At 44.6% G+C, this 27895-nt stretch overlaps 1 long non-coding RNA gene across 1 annotated transcript in view; it reads left to right on the forward strand.

Moving 5' to 3' along the window:
* LOC133497692 (uncharacterized) overlaps positions 1-27895 on the forward strand; it is a 184612-nt gene that overhangs the window by 105056 nt on the left and 51661 nt on the right. The window contains exon 3 of the long non-coding RNA XR_009794086.1: positions 1088-1171. This is a non-coding gene — a long non-coding RNA (uncharacterized LOC133497692). The remainder of the gene's footprint in view (positions 1-1087; positions 1172-27895) is intronic.

A 27895-nucleotide genomic window follows, 5' to 3' on the forward strand; every position in this document is an offset into this window, starting at 1 on the left:
TTTGTTAATTTTATTTTTAATTTACAGTTATGTTATAGTAATCCAGTAAATTATTTTAAGGTCTTGAGATTGCATCCCTAATCACACCCGCAACTTTATCCGCGAGCATGACAGACCACACCTGTACATTTTTCAAATGTGAGTGACTGTAGATGCATATTTTTAAATTATTAATAATAGCACGTAATCAAAGGTCGGTTTATCCAACGTGTTATTTCATCCAACTGCTAAACCTGCGCGTGAATCAGTACCCAAGAAGAAGCTCTGAGTTCCAAAACTGACCCCCCACGAGTTAGCGACGGGGAGGCAGATAGCGGCATTAGCTCCACTTGAATGTGCGCATTATTCATGCCCAATGTTAGAAGATCCTTCAACCCGTTTGATTTGTCGCTTGAAAAAAATGTATTTTTCGACTGTTTCGACTGCAAACTGTGAACAGCCTCACATCTCCATCTCAACCCTTTGTCATGAGCCATTTTATGTAATTTCGACAAACAATATCTGCACAGAGCATGTGGTAGTACCAAGGCACCGCTTTATCTTGAAGGCAGGGCGAAAAGAGCTCTCTTGATTCAGACTGACCAGCCTCATGCATTCATTCTAGAAAGGATTAAAGGTCACATTTCAATGAAAAACAAAAACCTTCACAATTCAGCTGACCGACAAGCACCCGCTAAAGAATTCCAGGAGGAAAACTTTGGGGGGGGGGGAAAGCGCAAGGAAGAGAGGTCAGAGCGGTTTTGGCTTATGCTCACCAAGACAAGTCCAGAATGAGGTTGCGCATTACAAGAGGGGTGACAATACAACACGGGTTGCTCTGCGGCGTTGTCGTCGTCACATTAGTACTGGAAAGATGACCCACAGAGGCCTTCAAAAGCCGTTTGTGCAACAGAACAAGTAGCCACCCCACAGACGCTGTCGTTTGATACACGTCTAATAAATTCACCCTCAATAGCCTGCACGAGACAATTCATGAATGAAGCGCATTTTGCATGGTACAACCCAGCGAACGACGACATCACAGTTGGAAGCGCCTGTGTTGATTTGTTTTGCTTGATTTTTTTTTTTTTTTTTGTTTTTTCCCCAGTTCAAAGCCACCTTGACCGTTCTTTGATATCCAAATGGGACTGTGAACTGGAATGTGACCTCTGCCTACATCTGCACTCCAAAGGTAAATGCAAATATGCAAATAAAATCAACCGGGCTTCCAGTCAGCGATGGATTCAGTTTTGCGTTTGTGGGTGTTGACTGTTCCAGCTGTTCGCCCGTGGCTGTTAAGATCCATCTAGGAGCGCTACAACTTCCAAGTATTTTTTTAATTAACGAGCTGTTGCTTAAAGAGTGACAGCCACAAATGCACTTTCAGCTGTTTATCGAATGGTGCACACATACAAGTACAAAATGAAAGCACCACAGCAACAAAATTAGGTAGCGTCGCCACAAAATTATACGCCCGTAAGGAATGCTTTATGAAAATGTGACTCAGAAAGTAGACCTCCAATTAATGGACCTTTCCGACCTGTCAATTACTCGTAGAATAATAGCCAATCGGATGGCCGCATTGTCTTAACCCCTGGCTTGACACGCCACTCTCGCCGTATTGTCCCACAAGCTATGACGGTTGTCAGTAGCGTGCGCTTGGAAAAGTTAATGTTACGAAGGAAATGGTCCTCAGATGCGCTTGGGGAAGGTGCAATTCTGATGAAAGATATCCTGCTAGGTTACAAGGGGCCCGGTCACTTATAGACTACAATATTACTCGTGATCTTTCCAAGTAAAAAGTACTCACCCTGCTTTACATGACATTGCGTCCTGCTCCGTCCAAAATCTGCATTCCGTGTACATTCCTTGCGTGAAATAGGTGAGACCTCTCTGTAGAACTCTCATGGACAAGTCTGATGCATTTGGCAAAAAACATACCCTAATTTTACCTGGAATACGCAATAGAGAATCGACTTCAAACATGTTCTCTTCAATCGCCATTTTGAAAGCTTGTGGGACATGGCTCAGGGGGCGGAGCTCAAGGTTGCCATTGGAAAGGTCCATTATTGGAGAAACGGGAAACTGCACTGGTCCAACTCAACTCACTAAAATCAAAGCGTAACCACTTCAACTTCAACCACTTTAACTGAAACAATATTAAATGTCATGTTTTTAAAATCCAGTTAAGGCTAATTCTGCCACAAGGAAATATTTGAAATTGACTCCTTGTTTCCACCCATGAAACAGCACACGATACCCGTGTTTCGACTAAGTAAGGTTCTGGAGATTTGCTGTGCGATCATGTGACTGCCTTTTTTGTCAAATGGAGTCCAACATTATTATAATTACCGTATTTTCCGCACTGTAAGGCACACCTAAAAGCCTTTAATTTTCTCAAAAGCCGACAGTATGCCTTATAATCCGGGGCGTTTCATATATTAATCACTATTGAGCCTTTAGCGCAGCTCCATATAATGCATGCATAACGTAACCCCAGCCTATACTGTACACTGTCTTTTCTATGCGCCTTATAATGCGGTGCGCCTTATAGTGCGGAAAATATGGGTGCAATCATTTTTTTTTTTTTTAAATTAGTGAGTGGGATGTAGCACAATGTAACTTTTGGCTGAATCACATGGTGTGTGTTTATATTCTCTTACTGTATATTGTTTTATGTTTATGTCAGGATGCAGTGCTTATGTCTTTGGAGTTGTATACGTAGTGAAATATTGTGGTGTATTTTTTTATGGTCTGGAAGAGATTCAAGGCATTTCAATTCATGTTCTTGGAGTAAAGCTTGGCCCCACAACAAATTGAACTTGTACATATAGTACTGTACTATATTCCCGTCAACTGCTGGGTGTCCACGTGAACGCCGGACGTGACGGTCAGTGTGATGATAACTTCGTGAGTGCTCAGTCCGTCATCTCGTCGCACCAGCGAACCTTCTAAATGAAGTCTTTAATCGAGCCCCAACTATATCAACTATCCACTCCATTCAATTGAATAAAAAAGTCAAGCAGGAGCTTTTGTTCCGAAAGACAACGGGCCGGCCTGTTGAAAGCATTCATTCTGCGCTCTCGACGGAGGTCCAGTCTTACCACATCTAGTTTTGTGGGAGCTGTCTGGCGCTGAATTCACAGAGTGCGAGGGTCTTTCATCTCCCAGGGCCTATCAGTCGGAGCAGTGAATCAGGAGCGAAGGGACCGCCGACTCGCAGTGTCCCGGCTCGGCTTCCCCACACTCAGCCCCCTCCTACTGCTGCCTGCTGCACCGCTCCTCTCAAAGGAGTCTTTCAGTATTGTGTTGAGGCCCGGTTCCAGGTCAATAGGAGCCCAGAGATTTAGAGGTGCAGAATGAGTGGGAACAAATGGTTTGTTTGGTGAGGGCTCTGAAGTAGCTTTAGAACTTCCATCAAGCTGAAGGTATTGCTGACTTCGAGGTCTTTCGAGTTCCTTCGGCAGAACTAATCCGACGGCGATGACAGCGGCGCTGAATCGTGCCACTAGAGGGTACTTAGGGGCGCTCAGACGAAAGTTGATACTATACATTACTTTGTATTTATTTTTTAGGAAGTGCATTGCTCATGTCTCAACAAAATACCAGTGGATGTCTGGGCTAAATTAAATCCGGTGACACATGCTGTGGCATTTCTGGAAACACAATTAAAATGACCTGTGAGGAGCTGACATTTAAATGTTACACATGTGCACCTACCAGCAGAATTACTGCGGCAAATCCTGATTCGGGAGACTGATGAGTCTAGCCGGCTTTGCATAACCATCGCTGATCGAGTATGTATCCATCATTCTTTTTCTGATCCTTCCTATCGGGGCGACGGCTGCGGTGCGTGCGCTAGGTCGCATCCTTGCGCAAGGGTGTCTTTTGTTTTGTTGTCCCATCTGTCCCAAGTGACATTCTCGCGTCAACCGCCAGACATCCTCCCGGTACTCCATCTCTAGCTATCTGTGCTGCCGCCTTTGTGCGAGTCTCAGCTCCAGTTTGGGCCGTATAATGTGACTGATGTCCTCTGGGCAATCTGCTGTTGGGACAAGGACGTGCTCAGGTGATCCGGGGAGGCTGATTGGCGCCTGGCGAAAAGGAGAGGACACCGTGACCTCTGAGGCCATCAGGTGCCAAACCTGCCTGCTAAATATGCATCCGCGTAACCATCACTGGAACCTCCCCTCCTGCTGCCCGTGTGGCCGTTGAGTCATGGAAACTCTTAAAATTCACTGGCACCGCAGACCCGCCACCCTCTTTGTGTATGTTGCCTTGTGCGTGTGTAAATTCGGAACCATCTGGTCTACGGTTTAGCAGCGTGTTTCTGCCTTGATGAGCATCAGGATCTATGACATAATGAACGGTTTAAATGGATCCCAGATCCCTGTAAATGTTCCGAATGTCGTTGGACTGCAAATTGCGTGAAACTGAGCCCCAGCTCACGATTACGATGATAATGCTTGTTCCTCCTCTGCACCTATAAAACCACAACGAGGCAGAGCAGTACGGTCGATGATAGGGACAGTCGATACCACGTTTGTTTTCTGACCCTGACCAGTATGAGTATTCGCTCTGGAGTACTCCCCAATGATAGGCAAAATTTCAATCAACACAATGACATAATTGCGAACAAATGATCGTTCTTTTATTCTTTCTTTCCGATACATGATGATTCGCCCATGTACCAAGGACTATCTTAAGTATCGGTGACTGGTATCTGCAGCATTTACGAGTACCCGATATGTTGAATGAAGCTGGTACAAGCTCTTACGAATGATTGTAGTAGCATGCAAACTTAAACAGATTCTTCCACTCAATCTACTCGCATATCACCAGTTGTTAGCACAGTAGCCGACTGATGTCCCATTGTTGGGTCTGAACAATCATAGGCGGTATTTGTATGACTTGGAAATCTGTCTGTGAAAACAAATCTGATCAGTGAACGCTTTTCTAATAATTGATCTTTCGTTTCGGAAGATGCTAGTTGCCCTGATTCTTTAGTCTAGTCTTTAATTAAATGATACAGTTGTGATCATTTATTTGTGTGGAAGACTACAACTAAACCACCTTGTCGCTGTCCCTCAGCTCAAGGAACAGGCAAAACATTTTCAGACAACCGCGCTTCAGTTTATTTCCTACTTGGTAATATCAGACACGGTACGACAAAACACAAATAAAACAACGTCCGTTCCAATATCTGAATTCCTTTTCAAATACACAAGGAACAATGACCTCGTTAGACTTGCCAAAGGTGATGATGTAAAATGTCAAGACTTTGTCTTTGTTTCTCCTTTCTGTAACTAACATTCAAGATCAGAATGCGAACAACGTAATCTTCTTCTTTCCCTTTCGGCTTGTCCCGTTAGGGGTCACCACAGCGTGTCATCTTTTTCCATGTAAGCCTATCTCGTGCATCTTCCTCTCTCACACCCACAGTCTTCATGCCCTCCCTCACGACATCCATCAACCTTTTCTTTAGTCTTCGTGTCGTTCTTTTGCCTGGCATCTCCATTCCATCCCCAGCACCCTTCTACCAATATACTCACACTCTCGGCTCTGGACATGTCCAAACCATCGAAGTCTGCTCTCTTCTAACCTTGTCTCCAAAACATCCAACTTTGGCTGTCCCTCTAATGAGCTCATTTCTAACCCTATCCAACCTGCTCACTCCGAGCGAGAACCTCAACATCTTCATTTCTGCTACCTCAAGTTCTGCTTCCTGTTGTTTCTTCAGTGCCACCGTCTGTAATCCGTACATCATGGCCGACCTCACCACTGTTTTATAAACTTTGCCCTTCATCCTAGCATAGACTCTTCTGTCACCTAGCACACCAGACGCCTTCCACCAACTGTTCCAACCCGCTTGGATCCATTTCTTCACTTCCGTATCGCACTCACCATTGCCCTGTATTGTTGACCCCAAGTATTTGAAGTCGTCCACCCTCGCCATCTCTTCTCCCCGTAGCCTCACTCTTCCCCCCCTCTCATTCACGCACATATATATGAGAGTTCATCAATGTGAACGACGTGATGATGAACATAATTAGACTACACTCGAATATACTTGAATGTAAGTTAAGACCGTTTACAGTTGGCTTGTCATGGACATTATTTTGACACTCAGGCCTTTTGTTCCTCGACTTAATATTCTGAAGTTCCTCTTTTCAAAATCTTGCTTCTCCTTCAGACCTCTCTCGCACAATTCTGTGACCTGTGACATCACCTTGAAAAAAAATTGGCTGATAGAGCTTTGTGACATGGAGAGATAATTACCGAAGCGTACATGCCATTTACATATCCGATTAATGTTGAGTTTAAAAGTAGGATGCAGGGGTGAAAAGAGTCAAATATGCTTGCGAGACGCATAATTCATGATTCAGTTTCTTATTGGTCATACCTCTGTAACAGAACTTCAGACCAGGGGATAACTATAACTGTTGCAACTTACTCAGTTCTTGTACTGAACAATTTTTCCATCGTGCTTTACGTACTGCATACATTTGCGGCAACATCATGTGCGTGTATGGGTGAGTGAAGTTTTTACTTCCTTATCTCTCCTCCTCCTCCTCCTCCTCCTCATCCTCACTAACTCCTGATCATTCCATCTCCCTCTTGTCGCTCTTAAAACGACCTCCCGTATGCTGCGCGACCTCCCCTCATTTATTTTGGCTTCAGATTGTTTGATAGGTGTCTAATTTTGCTGCTTTATCACCGTAAACCCAAATGAGTTGCGTGTTCTGATTTAAATGGAGTGTTCGCTCTCTCTCTCTCTCTCTCTCTCTCCTCTCTCTCTCTCTCTCTCTCTTTCTGACTTTCTACGTTCCGTGCTCGAGACCCATTGTTAGAAGCACCGCCTGCCAACATCACTTTTTTTTAATCACTTAAAAAAGCTTTGTTTGAGATAAGCCACGTTTATTGTTCACGCTGACATTGCTTTTATGACAGAATGACTAACGAGCGTGTCACTCCGCGTCTACGTGTGTGCATTGGAGACATAAATTGCATTAAAAAAAGAAAAGAAAACGGTTTTGGCAGAATTTGTAAATCCTGACTGTTAAAATTATGATTTGCAATTAGCGAGATGCGGCAGCAGACAAAGTCAAGGACATCCAGGTTTACTTTTCATGACAAAAGAGAAATAAGTTTTAGTTCTGTCTCTCCATCAGTCTTTCAATCCATCCATCCATCCATCCATCCATCCATCCATCCGGCCATCCAGCCATGCAGCCACGCAAAGCAGCCGCCTATCGCCATCTGAGCCAGCCGCCGATTATTTCTGTCAACGGGGACGCGGTGGACGGGGAATGTGCCGTAATGGTTTAAGTTGTTTGAAGGTCAGTTGCAGCAGACAGGATGATGTCATAGTGGGGGAGGGACAACAAGGTCTGGCGATGGCAGTGACCATAAACGCCGCTTGATGGCTTCATTTATTCTCCAGCGTGAGTCGAGGAGCCGACACGAATAGACGGCACAGAGTAACCATTCACGCCAGAAGTAATGTGAAGCTACTGCTAAACACGTTGTTTTCATTGGAAAATTTGACCCTAAAAACTCAGAAAACCTTGAAATCTCTTGTCGGTAATATCTTGGCATTTGCCTGGATTATTTCCGTTCCCAAACTGTCACCGCTCTAAAACCTTTATTCACTGTATATCTAATGTTTTAGGTAACGTACAATGGGGAAACAATAACATCCATCCATCCATTTTCTTAGCTGCTTATCCTCAGGAAGGTCGCAGGGAGTGCTGGAGCCTATCCCAGCTGTCAACAGGCAGGAGGCGGGGTACACCCTCAACCGGTCGCCAGCCAATCGCAGGGCACATGGAGACAAACAGCCGCACTCACAATCACACCTACGGGCAATTTAGAGCGTCCAATTAATGTTGCATGTTTTTGGGGATGTGGGAGGAAACCGGAGTGCCCGGAGAAAACCCACACAGGTACGGGGAGAACATGCAAACTCCACACAGGTGGGGTCGGGATTTGAACCCGGGTCCTCAGAACAGTGAGGCCAACGCTGTCCAGCTGCTCCACCGTGCTGCATAAAACAATAACACATACGCCCAAATTTTAAAGGTGGATCACAGACACAAAAGAGATTTGCGTCACAGATGTGACTCACACTGATACTTTTGGAACATGGTTATTGAGTTAAAAAATTTGCATTTGGTGAAAAATGTGAGTCACTTACGACAAATGTTGTTTTTAACTCTTCTTCGACTCTCCTCCAAACAAACGTGCTGAGGCTGAACATTGTTTTGAAAGAATTGCAGAAGCAAAGTACAAGATTACTATATATGTAAAATTGTTTTTTTAGTGGCGGCACGGTGGATCAGCTCGTAAAGGTAAAGCGTTGGCCTCACAGTTCTGAGGATCCGGGTTTGAATGCCGGCCCCACCTGTGTGGAAATTGCACGCTCTCCCCGTGCCTGCGTGGGTTTTCTCCGGGTGGGCACTCTGGTTTCCTCCCACATCCTAAAAACATGCAACATTAATTGGACGCTCTAAAACTGTCCCGAGGTGTGATTGTGTCTGTTTGTCTCGATGTGCCCTGCAATTGGCTGGCAACTAGTTCCCCGCCTCTTGCCCGATGATAGGTAAGGTGAGGATAAGCGGCAAAGAAAATGGATGAATGGATGTTTTTTTTTAGAACATGCAGATCATGTGAGGTACTTTGTGGTCTTGGGTATATCTTGACGTGTTAATTAGTTGTCGTTTCCTGAGCTACTCCACCCGTAGATGTTTACTGTTGACAATTTATATTCACCAAAGTGGCTTCAAAATAAATTTAGCTTAACAACTAACGGGGCAGCCCTCAGAAGGTTGGGGGGGGGGGGGGGGGAGAGAAATATCATCTGTGCTCTGCCGTCATTATTCTAATATGAACTTTCAAGATGAAGAGTGAGGTAGGAGGCTCGCAGCTCCAGCTTTTTTGTTTGTATGCTGTTGCCTCACATCGTTGGTGCAAATTTGCTCTGCACTGAGAATGCACTGGAGTGGGGGGGGGGCTCAAAAGATTAGAAGGTGAATGCCACCCATGAGAGGCAGAAATGGCAACAAAAGCTCAGCGAGCAACAAAAGCCATGATGGATACAGTGAAAATGTAGAAAAGCCCCTCGGGGATTCTGAAGGAGGTTAATTCAACGTACTGTTACACTTTCCACATATTGTGCTTGGTATCACCGCAAAGACACCTGGATTGGGCTTTTCAAAATAAAAGAGACGTTCAATGTTCGTCGGTCGCATCACAAGTGGCATTCAAACCCAACCCATAAACCGCCGCCGCATTTCGGCTGCGATGACGTCCGAGGACTGACCGGCGAGTCTGATCGAGGACGAGATCCGACCGCGAGAAGATTTCAAGTGAGAAAATAAGAATTGACAGCGGCTTGCACGCTTCTCCGTGTTGAGGAAGGATATCCTGGAGAAAAAAAAAAAATACATCAAGAAAAAGGAATCTAACTCTAATTTTGTTCTTCAGTGGAAAACAAAATGTTTTGATGTTCCTGTTTTGATGTCTTGAAAGGGAAAACATTTGAAAATACTTTGTAGGTTAAAATGAACATTTTTTTTTTTTTCCTGTTTGATAAAAAGAAGGCGAGTCTGTGAAAATGCAAAACCATATTCAGTGATCCCACTCAAAGTAATGTTGGGTAACATTTCTCGAGGATAATCAGATAGATGTAGATCATAGATGTAGTACTTTGTGTTGACCTAATACGAATTGAGCCTCCATCCTCACTTTTCAAAGCGAGCGAGTTGTTTGGTTTAGCAAACGCGACGTTGAAAGATGCGGTGATGGACGATGCGTTTTAGTCTCACTGGCTTTTGTGTTTGACCTTGTCCTATTTCCAATGTTTTTTTCAGATCTGTTTAAAAACCGTTTCAGTAACTTTGCCCGATTTGCGAGACTGTTTGAAAACAAAGTTTGAACTCGCGATGGAACACTCTCTACAGACAGGGACAGGAATTATTATCGAATGACTGGATTCTGTTGTTCTTCATGGCTACTAAATTTGGCAAAGGGTTTGTTGTGGCTAATGTTGTCACAAAAAATTAGCATAAACCGTAATTTTCGGCCTAGAAGCCGCGACTTTTTTCACACGCTTTCAACCCTGCAGTTTATGCGGCGATGCGGCTAATTTGTGCATTTTTTTGTAATGGCCTCAAGGGGGCACTCGAGCAGAAAACATAAGAGTGAGACCCGTGGAATATATGTGCCGGGAAGTGAGCGCTCACTAGTGTTAGCGTTGTGCTAGCGTGTTGCTGCTGTGTTACTGGCGTGTCTCAGTGATATTTAGCGGTAAGTTTGATTTTAACCGGCCCTTTTAGCATTAGCACTAGCGTTCGTGCGGTGTTAGCGATAACATTAGCGCGACGCTAGCGGTAGCACTAGCGTTATCTTAATAAGCTTTAGCGCCGTGGTAGCGTTAAACTCTTTCTGTGTACCGTCTTTGTAAAAAAAAAAAAAAAAAAAAAAAAAAAAGTATGGCCACTCGCGGTTTTTACACAGCTGCGGCGTATGTATGTACCAAATGGTATTTCCTTTACAAATGTACTCGGTGCGGCTTGTAACCAGCTGCGCTCTGTAGGCCGGGAATTACGGTATATGTACTTCAAATCTTTGCGTGCGCACCGCGCCGCTTGTGAGCGACTCATATCAGTATTGCCGTTCACGCCGCACGATTGTCGTGTCGGGCTTACGTGTTCAGGCCATGACAAATGTTTATCGTTATTTCCACGTTGTCTTTTCCTCCTGTTCAATGTTTAAAGGGAGCTCGACGATGACTTCATATCAAGCCCTCATGGAAGTGTCCTGGACGTGTTTTATAACGCTCCCTCTTAAGTGCTCTCAGTGCAGTCTCAATATTGACAAACGACTCGGGTTAATGTCCCGGCGGTCTCTTTTACATTTCAAATGAGTCGGGATAAATAAAAGCCCGCAATTGATGGGATTGGATCAGCGGACAGTTTCTGGAATATTCCGTGCAAAATGGATTGTTTGAAACGAGTGCGGGAGGCAGTGGCAGGTTCAAGCGGCTTTCATACTAGCGAGATGACTGTTTGTCTGTTTCCTCAGCGCTGTCAAGGTGCCCTTGAGCACGACCCCGTGACACCTGATTAATGAAGAGTTCCCAGTATGGCTCGGATTTGATGAAATTGCCCACCATTCCGTGCTGCTCGTCAGAGGTCATCTTATTAGTGACGCAGTCATTGATCCAGCCAGCCGTCCGCTTTATTTACTCCCCCACGTGTCCAATATGCAGCAGAAGATAACCGCTCCAAATTTTTTTGAAAGCCTTTTAAAGTTTCTAAACACGTTTGAAGATAATTGGTTAAACCATGCGAACCCTGATGAATTTGTAGAACTGAATTGGGGAGTTTTATGATTTTGTGTGTTGGGGCGTGTGGATAAATCAGAGGCCAGTGGCGCACTTGTATGTCGGGCATGACAGGTCCCTTCCCTACTATATGAAAACTTGAGCTCCTCTTTTTAAATTAGTGCTTATTTTAAGTTATTATTTTTCAGCCCATTTCTACCAATACACGGTGCAGTCAGCTAGCTAGCTAGCTACATTGTGCTTGCACACACAAAAAAGTTTGACTAGGCAGTTTTTAAGCTTCATTTATGTATATGTTGTGATTTTTCTTTTCTTTTTTTATTAATCATTCAATTTTTTTTGTGATATGAAACATGGTGGACAATCAACGTATGTTAACGTTCGGAATGAGATCATTATACCTCTACTACAGATGTGCCAGATTAGATATAATCTTAAAATGACAAATATTACTTGTAACGTGAAGAGGAAAATGTCATGTTCAAATTAATAAAAAAATAAAACATGAAAAAAAGAAAACAAGGTGTGGAAAGGACAAAAACCAAAATCCAATTAAAAATCTGCGGGGTGACCAGAAAAGGTGATGCCGTTTAATCTGTCACAAGGAAGAATCTCGCCAAGTTAAAGGCCCACTGACGTCTTTATACACATTGTAAAATAGATATTGTCATGAAAAATACATATAACATTATTCACTTCAATGTCTATATGAAAAAATAAATAAGAGCGGAGAGTTGCAGAAGTCTCACTTGACATCCAAGCGGTAGCCATATTGCCTGCAACGTCATCAGCAGATGTTAGACCGGGACATTCGCCTTTGAAAACACGGAGTGGACCCTGTTATGAGAGAGGAACGGCAGAGATTTTTGGATTTTTCCGACACGGAAGCTCATTTCGAAGAAAAGAACATTTCACAGTCGAGTAACGTGACGGGGCAATATTACCCTATCGTGTCGAGTCATCTTTAGATGATATGCGGATCACTTCTAACTAACAGCAGACTCGCCGACAATATGTATGAGCCACCCTGGCCGACGGGCACATCGACACATTTAGCGCCCCTGATTTAAGTACACGGATCTTTTCTTACGCCCCCCCAACTCCCACCCAACAATTTTTTTTTTTTAAAGTAGCTTTATACACACCAACCTGTCATTTGGATTCCACAAATCTCTCGTCCTTAGCACCCGTGCAATCCATTTTTCACGACGAACCGGGTCTCTCTGAAGAGTTAATCCATCCTCCCGAGTGTTCGAACAGTATCCAGCAATACAACGAGCCGCCATTTTGGCTATCACGAAGGAACAAAGAGCTACTTTCCGGAAGGTAAAACTAGTAGAAACATACGAGACCGCCTGAGCGGGCGCTTGCTAAAAACGTCACTTCCTGCTTCTTCTCGAAAACAAATCCCTCCAGATGATTTTACAAAAAGCCATATACGTCAAAATCATGTTGTGTGGTGAAAAAAAAAACAGACGGGTCCATTCCGGCTGTCTTTTTTTTTTTTTTTTTAATTAAAAAAATAATGTCACATTGTGGCGACCCCTAATGGGACAAGTTGAGAAAAAAAAATACTTCCTAAATATCATGCTTTTCGCGTCAGTGGGGCTTTAAATATGACATATTGAAAGAAAAAAAAAACAATTTACAAGTAGTGTCACATTTTTAATTCCATTATTTATGAAGTCATATGTTTCAAAATCTTTAAAACCAACATGTAAAATCTTGGCCATTTGTGACCAGAATCCTCAAATAAGCATTACAAATATTATTGTAGAAAATCCCATGACAAAAATGAAAGTGCCACTCAATGGTTAAAAAATATCTAGGACACTGCTATAATTGTATTTTCTATATATGCCGGAACTTCTAAATTAAATATGTTTCACAAGCGCAGTGCATCACCACCGCATCCACTTGATGACGCGTTTTTTTTTTTTTTGCTTTTAATAAAATAGAACAGCGTTGTGTAGCCATGCATTATAAAAGCCTTTACTGTCTTCGATTCACGATACAGCCCTCCTTTTAGCGCTTCCTCTCCGCGACGTCGGCGCTCGGGACGGAAATAACGCGGATAATCAGATTCAAATATTTATCCTCGAGGGGACGGAGGAGGACGCGCGGCACGGCTCTCTGCCGCGACGTCCGCGGTCCCGTCCCAGGGCCTCGCCGGGCCTCCGAAAGGTGACTGAGCGAAAAATCCATCCTGTCCTTTAGATCTTCTTCGCATGCATTTGCGGGGTGGTGGGGAATACAATAATTACATCTTTCAGATACTTTAGCATATTCAAGTTACGTTTCTGAATGTAACCAAACAAGTTTAAAGGGACTTTGGCGAAGAGTGAAATTTATACAAGGTTGTTTTCAAGGACAAGTCAACGTCACATTGTTGCTGTTTGCTGTTGCTCTCTCTCTCTCTCTCTCTCTCACTCGCTCGCTCTCTCTCGCTCTCTCTCTCTCTCTCTCTCTCTCTCTCACCCTTTTCCTCTGAAACCAGGCCGCCATCATTCCGTGTGTGTGTGTGTGTGTGTGTGTGTGTGTGTGTGTGTGTGGTGTGTGTGTGTGTGGAGATTGAGCTACTCATCAGAGCCTGTTAATTACATCGTTCTCCAAAGGGATGACAAGTTAAGCTTCTCTCGTTCCTGCCCGGGTCTGAGACATGGAAGCATTTTCTAAAATAATCCCAGTGATCTAGAAAGTGGACAGACGCGTCCCGCGGTCTCATCAGCGATTCCAGCTCAGAAACTCTCGCTCTCTCTTTCTCTCTCTCCGTCAAATGTCGGCCCGTACACAAAAATAACTCGAATCCCTGCACATCTTTTTGCCTCACTTTTCAGTCCCTCCTCTGTATTACGGAAGGGACAATGACAAAATTGCAATCCGCCCGGCAGTCAATGACACAAAAACGATATTAGCATTTTGTATGGCTGTTTTTTCTTATTTTCCCATCATGCGGACATATCCCCTTGTGATTGTGAGCGAGCTTGCATGATATTGTCAGTACATAACTGAAGAAGGAGCATGGTTGAAGGTACCGTATGTGTTTTTTTACCGCAAGCGTGCCAATTGAGTTGCACCTGGGTGGATCCTGGTCTACACTGACGGGGCTTTAAAAATTCTCATCACATTTGCAGGCTGTGAAGTCCAAAAAAGAAAAAAAAAAAAAGTTTCCATTGAACTTCACATTAATTGCATTAATAATGTTATGTTATCCTTTCTAACGGCAATGATGATTGACGTGGATCAGCTGGAAAGCGTCAGCCTCACAGTGCTGAAGTCTCGGATTCGATCCCGTGTCTGCATGGGTTTCCTCCAGGGGCACTCCGGTTTCCTAAAAAAAAAAAAAAAAGCAACATTAATCGGACACTCTAAATTGCCCCTAGGTGTAATTGTGAATGCGGTTGTTTGTCTCCAAGTGCCCTGAAATTGGCGAAGTGTGTGACAAAGGTCATGGTTTATAGTCCGGAAATTACGGTAACTCTAGGCAACGCGTCAACATATTCGCAAGACCTCAAAGTGTGTCACGTGATCTGCATGGACTACAAAAAAACAATTTTACATGTATATTCATCAATGTTCAGCCTCAGCGCATTTGTTTGGAAGAGAGTAGAAGAAGAGTTAATAAATATAAGCTACAACATTTGTAGTAAGTGGCTCATATTTTTCACCAAATGCAAATTTTTTTTTAAACTCAATAGCCATGTTCAAAAAGTGACGCAAATCTCTTGTGATTCACCTTTAAAATTTGGCAGTGTGTGCTAACGTTTTGACGGCACGGTGGATCAGCTGGTGAAGCGTTGGCCTCACAGTTCTGAGGTCCCGGGTTCAATACCGCCGCCACTAAAAAAACAATTTTACATATATAATAATCTTGTACTTAGGAGAGTAGAAGAAGAGTTAAAAACATTTGTCGTAAGTGACTCACATTTTTCACCAAATGCAAATTTTTTAACTCAATAACCATGTTCCAAAAGTATCAGTGTGAGTCACATCTGTGACGCAAATCTCTTTTGTGTCTCTGATCCACCTTTAAAATTTGGGCGTCTGTGTTATTGTTTTATGCAGCACGGTGGAGCAGCTGGACAGCGTTGGCCTCACTGTTCTGAGGACCCCGGTTCAAATACCGCCCCCACCTGTGTGGAGATTACATGCTCTCCTCGTGCCTGCGTGGGTTTTCTCCGGGCACTCCGGTTTCCTCCCACATCCCCAAAAACATGCAACATTAATTGGACGCTCTAAATTGCCCGTAGGTGTGATTGTGAGTGCGGCTGTTTGTCTCCATGTGCCCTGCGATTGGCTGGCGACCGGTTGAGGGTGTACCCCGCCTCCTGCCTGTTGACAGCTGGGATAGGCTCCGGCACTTCCCGCGACCCTCGTGAGGATAAGCGGCAAAGAAAATGGATGGATGGCTATTATGGATTTGCCTTTTTGTCAGTTTCCAAGAGCGCCCCTCCTCGCTGGCTGTGTGCGGGTTGACCGCAGTGTACCCGTTCGCCCCCAGTTAATGATAAATATGTACATGAGGAGTTGGGGGGGGGGGGGCGTGCCACCCTGTGCTATTGCACACTTCACGCATGATAATTACCGCCACTGCGCACATACCTGTTCACAGTTAATAGAAAAATACTGAAAAAAAAAACAAAAACATACTCACAGTTCATAATATATGAGCCAACACTTTTTCATACTAGGCCTTTTTTGAGGGGGCGGAAGCGGGGAGCAATTTCTCGAGTATGAAGTTTCTATATGATAATCAATTCCAAAAGGATTTGATAGTGACCGCTTATAACTAAGCCTTGAAAAAGTTCCCACATTCTCTCAAGCTTTCCAAAACGTGTTTGTACATTTTCAATACATATGCAAAGTTGAATTAATCGCATAATTCGCGTTCAAGGTCCTCTTAAATAATAACCACGTCCCCGTTATTCACGTTTCAGCATTTGCAAACTCACCAATTCACAGATTGTGAAAAAGTCACCAATTGTTTTTTGTGCTCAGGCCGTCGTCGTTATCTTGAAGACGTAGAAGTGATTTTAGGAGCTTCATTCAAGCGAAAATAATTCCGTGTATAAAAGAGATTTATCTCGGCTCTCGTGGTTTCTGTTGCATTCAGGAGCCCAACGGCGGAATAATGTCCTGAAGTGCGGAGACTATGTTAATTTTCTATGCTCCACATTGCGTCGGTCTTCGAGGAATTGTTGGAAGCGGGTCGGAAGCAACGTGCGGAGTCGCTCGGGCGAGTGTTTTTGCTCTGGACGTTAAAATACTGAATTATTTGTCTTCAAACCTCATCATAGTGCGCCTCGGACTTGTGGCGTCGCGCTGGATGCTGTCTTCTTCGCTTATGAATCTCATGACTTTCATAGGAAACTTGTTACTTTTTCCCCCAAATTATTTTTCAACCTTTAGAGTTTTTTTTTCTTTTCCTGCTCCAGATGAATCGTCTTTTAGAGAGTTGATCACAATCTGAAAATAGTTTGGTTCCACTTTATTTAAGACAATCATTAAATTGTCTCATGTTTTCCATATCACGATTGCATCTGGGTCGTAAAAATTGGCTCCCTCTCGTTTATTAAAAAGACAAATGAAGCACGTGCCGGCTTTAACCTCTCACCAAAAGCTTTTAATGAGTGCCTTTATTTTTCCACATATGGTTTTGTGCGCGTTAAATCTTCTTTGCACGTGTGTAACGTTTGGGGGATGTATAGTCGGGTTGCGAATGAAAGGAGGGAAAAACACCACACTGGCCAAACGCAGCTGCCAGAATAAGATCAATACATGCTGGATCAGATTCCACAAACCCCCCCCCAGGAAATCTGTGAGAGGCCTCGAAGGTTGGCGCAATTTATCCACAAGACAGCGGTATTTGATGCTCATCAGCATCGAACACACGTCCCCAAACTCCCGTGGGTGTTCGGTTGCGTCACCGTCTGGCGGCCGCTGCTGTACACGATCTGATTTGCATAATATTCATGGTACTCAAATATCTAAGCGATCGTTTTTGCAGTGTGTGTGATATGTTTTGCTTTTATTCATTCAAGAGTTGGGGCGGAGGCGGTACGGTGACTCGGCTGGTAAAACGTTGGCCTCACAGTTCTGAGGTCCCGGGTTCAGTTTGCATGTTCTCCCCGTGCCTGCGTGGGATTCCTCCGGGCACTTCGGTTTCCTCCCACATCCCAAAAACTTGCAACATTAATTGGACACTCTAAATTGCCCATAGGTGTGATTGTGAGTGCATCTGTTTGTCTCAATGTGCCCTGCCAGTTCAGGGTGTACCCCGCTTTCCTGCCCGTTGACAGCCGGGATAGGGTCCAGCACTCCCCGCGACCCTTGTGAGGATAAGCGGTGAAGAAAATGGATGGATGGATGTAGAGTGATATTGCAAATGAAGATTTTTACCCTTCTTGAAGCCCGTTTCTGCAGCAGTTAAAGCATTATCAATTTTTTTTGACCGCCGAGCGTGACTTAACTGGAAAATGGCAACCGAATTATTCGGCGACTCACACCCTCATACCTGGCTATTGCTCCAACGGAAAACTGCGACTTCTGCAGTTCTCATCGTGGGTCAACATTTTAAGGTGCCACATATTTTATTGACTCAAGGAGGATCATGCCTCAATTCTCAAATCAGAATGGGATCATTTTATAGCTGCTATATACTCGAATTATGGTGTTGGCTCTGATATCCCCGTTTGACTACTGCACTCGCGCAGACTCTCCACACTTCACTTTTTTGGGAGGGGAGGAGTGGAGGGCACAGGTTGCTATCAAATTATATATGTAGTTAAATAATCTTGTAAAACATAATATAGTGTCGGTAGGCTGCTCCCACAACAGATCTTTGGGGTTGAGACGTGTTGACTTCCCAATCAAAGAGAGGCTAATAACAGAGTGGCCCGTCTTCTTTCATACTCATTTTTGTTGTGGGTTGAAGTTGACCCCGCGGTGTACGGCGCGCTGTTGCAAAAGCAAATCTTCGCCGTTTTTGTTTTGGTTTCTAAGCGCCAAGAGACCTCTGAATGTTTGTTTCGCTTTTCACCAAGCACCTCAGAAAGTCCGCGTTCCTTTGCCCAACTTGGTCTTTTTCTACTTTCTCATATCTGTTCAAGTTTCCCGAGAACAATTTAACAGAGCTGTCAGTTGCGGAAGCGGAGAGTTATTGAGTTCAGAAACTAAACACCCAATACTCGAGCTACTCAACCGAACTACGGACACAAGGAAGTCTAATACAGAAGTATAGCTTTTAGTTTCCGCTGATATTAAACATGATTTACTGACAGCACTTCTCCCATCAGGAGTCCAATTTTAAAGGCACGGGCTGCAAACCGAACATCCTCTTGCCGCTTGAACGGCAGCAGGTGTACCACTACGCTACCCACGCGCATACACACATATTCTGTGATACAGTAAGTTGAGCAAACGACAAGATTCGATTACTGATTTTGTTTTTATTTGAAATTACAAAGGTAGGTAGGCAATGTTCCCTCTCAATTTTTTACGTGTCTGAGCAAACGCGCTGAGCCCGTGAGCGCCCCCTTTGACCACTGTGAGCAAAATCAGATATATGCACTGTCATCAATCACTGACCTCATCCATTGAAGTTACATTTCTCATTAAAAGGTTCAGATTACATTCCCATCAATATATTTTTTAAGAACAATTTTGTGTTTTTGCAAATTTACACTGAAAATGTCAACAAACAAGAAAAATACACTACAATACAAATGCATACCAAGCCAACTATTAATTATAAATTTGAAATGTCGCTTCCAACTTTGTTTCATTGTTTTAACCCACAATGATATCCCCGTCTGTTTTTCTTGGTGTAAAACTGATTTGTTGCTTTCGGAATATCTTGAGCAATGCATGTTGAAAGCTGAATAATGCTCCCAAACCATTTTAAGGTTAATGTTATGTTGCCTCCTGTATTTAAAATACAGAATTAGCTTTTGGGCAATGTATCGTCTGTGCTTTCATCCTGGATCAGGCTCTGCCGAGGTGGAATTTTAACATTATACACCATCTCATCCTGTACTTTTTTCTTTGGCTTCAGACCAGACCTTTTTTACTCCAAAAAATGGAAAATCTCATCCAGTTTCACCACTTTTTCTTCTATTATTCACATACCCTGGTGTTTGTTAATGAATGTACCCCTTTAAAATGGAGGGGGAGGGGGGGGGTGTCAGGTAAACTAGCTCGAGTGTGTGGCCCGGTGTGCCTGAGCAGCAACTCTTTGTGAGAGGCGGTGTGCTTCCGTGTTTAAAATAAAAATAGACGTAGGCCTGTAGTTCACTGCACTGGATCTGTTTTCCTCTGCTCTGAGAGTGCGCGATAAGTGCGCAAATGCGCAGTTGCGCAGCTTAGAGGGAACATGGTAGGTAGGTATACCATACATTGGGCAATTTGAGCAGCCTATAGATGTGGAAAAAGATGTCTTAACTCTATGTTGCTGCTTTACCTATGCGCGGACATTTGTTGGTGTGATCAGAAGTGCTTCGACCAAGTCCCTATGCAGAGTCCTAAGGAGGTCACTTCTTTCTCCAAACATGGTGGAATCTTCACGCTTGTCCGGTGCCAATACAGCTGCTCTGTTTAGAACGAACCCAACCAAACCAAGTCTCTTCCTTCCCCGAACATCACCTTACATGCTGAAGTCTGTCAACCCCGTTTTTTTTTCCCCCCTCAACAGCCCAGTAAATACCGACGGCCCCGTGGTCGGCGTTAACTGGTGTGGGGAAGATGAATGCCCTCCTCGAAATGCTCCAACCTCATTGCCTCTTGGAGTATTAGTCATGTAAACAACACTGGTTTATTAATGGTAAAAGCTTTCCCTAATGATCCACACCTCACATGAGCCTGAATATCAAGTCAGGACGTAAAGAGCAGCCGTAGATCATCGTAATAAATGATGGGAAGCTGGCAAAATGCTCGGGGAGGGGACCCGTCCTGATTCGTATTCACTCTCTGTTTCCCCGCCTGATTCATACGCTGTTTGCCTCTCATACATCAAGGCTGAATGATTCTTCCATTAGACCGACACTTCTCTGGAGCATATTTATCAGACACTTACATATTTTGAGATGACAGCTTCCCTAAAAGTTAACAGCAAGGATATACACAACACGTGAAGTTTGTGGTATCATCCAGAAATGAAGTCACTGTTGGAGTTACATCTGAAGATGCTTTTTTTTTTTTTTTTTTAAATCCTGAAGGCAACGCCGGTGGGAATTCAAGTAATTTGCAAATCTAATCAAATGTGTTGAAAAGACTCTGTATGTGTCTCTTAACGGGTGTTGTGATATCTGGCTGACATGATCGGTCCCCCGAGAGAACGCATGGAAGCCCTGTTTTGTTTTGTTTTTTCATCACGCAGCACGGTTCAGGGGAAAATTGGCAGAACTGTGAATTTTGTTCTTGTCAAATGTCGAGCATTCAAAAGCCAGCCGGTTGTAAATAAACAAATTCACATCTGCATGCTCCGCCACGCTAACTAGCGCCACCGCCACGTCGTTCCTAATGGCGTGTGATTATTTTTATGGTGGCGCTGAGCACTCTATGACGGCGATAATTCCGTAATGAATCTGAATGGTAACACTAATTCCCCCCACGAATTGCCGTCACTTGTGCGCCACCGCCACGGGCGCGTTGTTTTGAAGACGCGCAATTGTTCGTGTTACGCAACGGCAACCTGTTCCCATCAATTTAAACGTGCAGAAAGCGGAGGGGTGCAGAGGTCAGGAAGAGGCTGAGGCGGCCATGAAACCTCCCCGCAGGTGGGCTTGTCCTCCATGCCTCTTCCCTCCAATTAGATGATTCGCTCATTAGCTCTGAAGGTTGGACGGAGAGGATGGCGGACGCGCGGCTTCAATCGCCGCCCTCGCTATTCTTGCCGAGACGCACCCGCCGACATGCATTGGTGGCGAACACGCAGTGGACATCCACCGAGACGCCACCGAGTAGTTCCGCTTGATGCGCGCGTGACGGAAGACGTGATTGATTGCCGTTTAGGGAGCGGTGGATGATGACAAGATGAGAATCCGGGATTATGGCTCGACGCGTGGCTGTTTGGTCTCGGCCTCCAACGTGAGCGCTAAAAGCAGAATGTCGAACTTTCTTTTGAAAGACTACAAAGCGTTTTGTGACTAGGCTGAAAAGGAGTGGCAGTGGTGACATGTTGTCGGCTGGAGAATTTTGTAAAAGGATGCAAAAGACTATCCGCAGACTTGTTTTTGCGGACTTGTTTTGCCGATGGATAGTCAGATCAAGTAGAAGCATGTCGTGCATTCTTTTTCTGATTGTAACCGAATGCGTCGTCTAAATTTGAGCAGTGTATGAATTAAAAAAAAAAAAAAAAAAACAAGAACAAAACATTCCAGAAAGTGGGCACTGATGCACTGCAATACCCAGAGGAGCAAAGGTTTCAAATTCTGCCACATCAGGTGGAAACAAATTACGTGAGGTGAATGTGAAGCAAAGGACTATTTTTGTGACTATTATGACTGAAGCACCGCAACGCACTGTAAATGCGATTTAGCTTGCGGACTGAAAGGCTAAGCTAAGTGCTTGTTTCAAATAGAAACAATGCAGTTGTCTTTGTTTTATGTTTACTTTTACGGGAAACGTCAACTGGATGTGTCGACAAACATCTTGAAGCTTCATTTTTTTGAAGAACTGCTCACAAACTGCTGTTTGTTGTGAGGAGAGTTGAGTAACTGCCGCTGTCCAGCGCTAGTATCTCAAGTCTGCGTTCGATCGTAAAAAACAAACAAACAAACAAATGATTGAACGACGACTCGTATCTCCAAAGACTGGAAAGCTTTTAAAAGTAGTAAGGCGTTCCGGGCAGGAAACATCAAATATCAGGGTAGCACCGACCGCCGGAGAAAAATTCCTTGCTTGTTTTTACACACGTGACAATTAAAGCTCATTCTGATAATGTGATTCCCACAGGGCCAAGGTTAAGTAAATGATAATGAACGAAATACCGAAAATTAGAATTGTAAACGTGAATGAAATTTAATAAAAAAATAACGATGTTTTTAAAAAGTGTGAAACAAAAACAGCATTTTAGACTTTCAAAACAAACTGCAGCTAACTATAATTATGGCTAAAATGTCCTTTGTCGGTTCGTTTCATCCATGAGCCATTGGCGTTAATTTTGAATGTTATTTATTTTGAAATACGTAGATACAGAACGGAAGGGCAAACCATCCTTTGGGAATTGCAGTAAAAATGAAATTATCCATCCATTTTCTTTGCTGCTTATCCTCACGAGGGTCACGCTAAGTGCTGGAGCCTGTCCCACCTATCAAGGGGCAGGAGGAGGGGTAAACCCGGAATTGGTTGCCAGCCAATCGCAGGGTACATCCAGACAAACACAGGCACTCACAATCACACCTAGGGGCAATTTAGAGTGTCCAATTAATGTCGCACGTTTTTGGGATGTTGGAGCAAACCGGAGTTCCCGGAGAAAACCCACACTGGCATGGGGAGAACATGCAAACTCCACACAGGGAGGTCCGGGATTGAACCCTGGACCTCAGAACTGTGAGATCAATGCTTTACCAGCTGCTCCGCCGTGCTGCAAAAAAAAAAAAAAGAAATTAAAAAATAATAATACTCAAACTAAGAAAAACTGAAAAATGCCTTTGTAAAGTTAAGATCAGAAAAAAAACCGCTAACGAAAATGTCATAACTTTTATAACCCTGCACTGGACTCTCCAACCAGTTACAGTATCATTAATCAACAGCTGTCCAGAAAAGACGGACTTGCCCACTGACTCGCACTGTAAGCCGAAGTCCCACAGGAACCAGCCCAAGAGGGACGGTTCTTCCACAATAACCCAGTCTCACACGTTGTGCATTACTCACGACCGGACAGCCACTTGCCTCAGGAGTGGTCAAGATTCTTGTGTTATTGATGGCCAAAGGGGTGTCATATCAGATGCAGCAAAAGCTTTCAAAGCGCCGTCTCTCTCAGATTTCCTCCTTCTTCTTCTTTTCCTTTCGACTTGGTGATGGAACCCCAAAATACAGGAAGTCATGCAAGAAAAGAGATTAGCGAAGAAGAAGCGGAACACTGAGAGGACTGAGGAGAGGCGAAAGGAGTACATCGAGATGCGACGTCGGGCAAAGGTAGAGGTGGCGAAGGCTAAACAAGAGGCATATGAAGACATGTACACCAGGTTGGACACGAAAGAAGGAGAAAAGGATCTCTACAGGTTGGCCAGAGAGAGGGATAGAGATGGGAAGGATGTGCAGCAGGTTAGGGTGATTAAGGACAGAGATGGAAACGTGTTGACTGGTGCCAGTAGTGTGCTAAATAGATGGAGAGAATACTTCGAGAAGTTGATGAATGAAGAAAATGAGAGAGGGGAAGAGGGAAGTTAGAAAGGCACTACAAAGGATGAAAAACGGAAAGGCAGTTGGTCCTGATGACATACCGGTGGGAGGTATGGAAGCAATTTGGAGAGATGGCCGTGGAGTTTTTGACCAACGTAAACGTCCGATCTGAGCACTGAGCCAAAATGTCTTCGCTAACCTTGGCAATGGCAAGTGGAAATTTCTCCTTCCAGAGATCCTGTTGCCCCTCTGTCCGCTTCAGTGACCGAGGCTTGGAAATAGCGAGAAATGTGTTTGGGAACAAACATATACAGTAAGTGCTGCCGAATATCTAATTGTTTACGCTATGTGAAGACGCTGTATACTGCGTTAGGGTCACGGTAAAAGGGATTTTCTAAACACCGAGTCTGTGCATCATTCACAGCTTCAAATTCTCAGGTATACGACCCATTTTCAAACGGGATCTGTGTTGGGTTTTCAACGTCGGCGAGTCGGCAAATGGGGCCCGTAGAGTACAGTAGTTCCGTAATGGGGCAGGGGGTGAAAGTGATGACTCGGGATCGTTGTGTTTTGCCCCGGAGCCCGAGTGTGACCCCGGGCCGTGTCGTAATAATAATAGCTCTGTGTGTGACAGCGTGGCTACTCTACTCAGAGCAAATAGTAGCTGACAGTTGTTCCTATGTGAGGACCTGTGGGCTTAAGCTGCTGCTGGTGGCCTCTCGCCGCCATTGTGCCGCTGTTAACAATGCCCCTGAAAGACAAACTGCATGCAGAGCAACACGCATTATCCACAAAACAGCCAGGTCAGTGCGTGCTGAGTGGAGGGGAACGGCCGGTGTCTTTGTAGCTCGCGATCGGCGCTCCGGTTTCAAGAATACCGTACGTCCACGATGCTTTGCGTCAAGTCCGAGCCTGCCAATCACATGATACGTTGAGCCAGGTGCGCTAAATCCTCTTTAATCCCGTACCCGTCCTCCCACTGCAGGATGATGACGATTGGAGGGTGGGGGGGATCCCGAAGCTTGAAAGGAGCAACTGCAAGGTGGCCAGATCTGACGGTTTTGCCAGGGTCATTGTTTGAAAGAGTCCTTCTGTGGTTGCGGGGTCGAGTATCGGACCGCCTGACCAAACAGTCGCCCCACTGTTCTCCGCCACCCGGCGCAACCGAGCGGTCCCAATTAGCGGTTCCAGTCATCTGCCTGCGCTGTCACATGATCCGGGCCTGTGTAATAACACACGGAGGGCGGGGGTGGGGGGGGGGGGGTCCGGTCAGGAAATGAGATGATCCACGGCTGACAGCCTCGGCGCACACAGTGGCCACTTATCTGTTATTACCCTGCTGGAGAAAAAAAACAACCTCACTCAGAGGTTTTTGCGTGCGAGTACGCACATATGCGTTTGTGAACATGTAAAGAAAAGCGCGATATTAAAACACATTACCAGATTGGAAGATAGTCCGCGCTAATCTTTTGTTTATGGTGGGATTTTCCTTATATGCGTAGCTGAAACGCTTTAAGCCTCTTTTCACACATGAACTGCAAAAAGTGAACTCAGCTGATTCTCCAGACGTTGAGGACCATTCACCGTTTTTTTTTTTTTTTCCCTAAAAGCACTCGAGAAAGGGCTGCATCGTGAAGAGTTCTTAAGTCACGGTGGGGTTTTTCAGTTGCTTGCGCATACATGAAACGTGTAATTATGAATAATCAAGGTTATGATCAGAATTAATGGGTCTGTGGGTTTAATGGAGGTACTTTATTTAAAATCATCAATCAGTACTTTTCCATGATGACATCAGACTTGCATTTTTAAGATATATTCCACCTGTCTGCTTTCCATAAATATATGGTCAGCTATCTGATTCCGATAAAATACATAAATGGTGTAAGGTTCCATCCGTTTTTCTTCTTTGAGCTGCACGACGCATCCAAAGTGGGCCACATGGGAGAAAGCGAATCTGAATTGTGTCTTTGGGCGACAGTAACGCCATCATTAGAGACTATTGAAAGATAATTTTTCCCAGAAATTTCTTTGAATTTTCCTAGCTCCCTGTGCTATCTAGCTATGACCTAAAGCTTAGCCTGTGGCGGCCGTGATAGCCCCCGTTTACCCGAATCGTAGAGTGCCATGCGGGTCTGGTCATTTTATTCTCAAGTCTTTTTACCGATTAAACGTCAGACTCGAGGGAAGCTCCCCTGCCGGGCCCGCTCCGGAGTCAGCGTCAGCATGGGGGGGTGGCGTACTGCCCCTCAATTAGTGTTTGATGATATTAATCTTCTGTCAAGAGCTAATTCATGAATCCATCTCTTGTATGAAAACATGAAAGAGAGCCCGATCGACACATATACATAATTTTCAGGAAATGTAATCCCCCCCCCCTCTCTCTCTCTCTTACTCTTTCACACATTAAATACATATCTTAGGTTTCAGAGAGTTGTGGGCACCATTAGATGGTATGCTGCATATCGTGAAGAATGCAAAATGGAATATTATTCCGCAGCTGTTAAAATGACGGATGCTAAGATGTGCTGTGATGGAACACGACGAAACGGATACCTTACACACCCTTGCTTTCCACATGAACCGTGGCAAAAAACGCATACCGAAGTGGCGGAACATGACAGAACCTGAAAAGAATATCAGATTCCGGGATACACATCCCTCTCGTCCCACGATGGACGGCCCTCAAGTTTTGATACGCTCCGTTTCGTACTCTGTCAGGTTCAGTCGCATTCATCAGGTTTTTACTGCGGCTGACTCGATTTCTCACCGCGGCAAAATTTCCCACGTATTAAAAATCTCATCAGGGTTGCTCATCCGGCCACTTTGTTGTCTCGCGTCTGTCCAGTTTTCTCCACAGCGGCCGTGGCGGCCGCCGGGAACATTCTATGACCGCTGAATACGTCGGCTTTAATTGGGGCTGAAGCAGAATAGAACATTTCGAAAGGAGCACATAGATCTGAATGAAACGAGAGCGTGAGACCTCCACTTAAGAGCGCCGGTTCAAAGGCTGAGACGCTGGCTCTGGGCAGGGAGCGAGATCAAAGTTAAATGCCGAGCAACAAATGTGTGTTTCTGTCACTGGTGATTTGTCTGAGTGTTTGATCAGCAGCCCTCCTTATCTCGCTGCCTTGCTCTGCCGCTAATATGCAGTAATGGACTGCCTTTCATGAGACAATAGATGTGAACGATGAGCCCGAGGTAGCGCCAAGGCGCTTTTTTCAGACAACTCCACTCCTGGAAGTTTGCAAAACTGTATGCGGTCTTCATTTGCTTGGTGGTGGAATATGAATAATTCATTACCGCATGTAATTTTATGTTTTTTTTTTTTTTTAACTCCGTTTTACATTCTGTCTAAATGGAGACACTGACACCTGCTTCCTTCTTATCTTTGCACAGACAAGATCATAATCTTCAACACTGATAATCTCCCTCATTCTTTCACCCCCCCACCCCTTGCATGCCTTAGTAAGGGCTTAGCATATATTAAGACTGCCAATAAATAAACCATTATCTCTAGTTGTAGGGCTAGAATACAAAACACGTTTGTTTTTCTCCTTATAAACAATGCACGTATCGGTAGTTTGCAAACAAAACAAAGCCGGGGAAAAGCTGTCGTTAAATAATCGGCGTACCCCCTGCGCCATGTTGACTTTCGCAAGTATTTTCTTTGGCCTCGCCATCGTATGAAAACACCTTGTGCAGTTCAACTTGTTAAGACGCTAAATTTAATCGCCGTTTGTCTGCAGTCGCTGGGCACAGATGCGTCCTCGCTCGCGTGTCTGCGAGACCGGCCCGGACAGGCGTCATGGCTTCCAGCCCCCAAAAAGAGAGGAAGTGATGTCGTGCGGCTCCGTTTCCTGAACGCGGTCGTTTTTAAGCCATGGATGTGTAATCGTTTCACCTGCTAAGTGAGAGTGTGTGAGTCTCATAACAAAGTGCCGATCGACTGCATTTCTGAGAGAACCCCGCTGATGAAATGACGCCAGTAAAGAGCCGCATTTAAGATGTTAATCTTTTATCCCAACCGCGCACTCACCTTCGTCGACCCCCGTCAAGCGAGTTCCAATGGCGCTTGGTGGCTGGCAAAGGAGCAGCCTGCGACCTAACGGGACCGAAAGTTCCTCATCCTTCTTCCCTGAACGGGCTCCCCCACATGCCATGCACAGCTGGACGGGAAGTAGATTGTTGTTGTTTTCTGGGCCAGCGTTAAATGAGAGTTAAATGATG

Source organism: Syngnathoides biaculeatus, chromosome 3, assembly GCF_019802595.1.
Source record: "Syngnathoides biaculeatus isolate LvHL_M chromosome 3, ASM1980259v1, whole genome shotgun sequence".
NCBI lineage: Eukaryota > Metazoa > Chordata > Actinopteri > Syngnathiformes > Syngnathidae > Syngnathoides > Syngnathoides biaculeatus.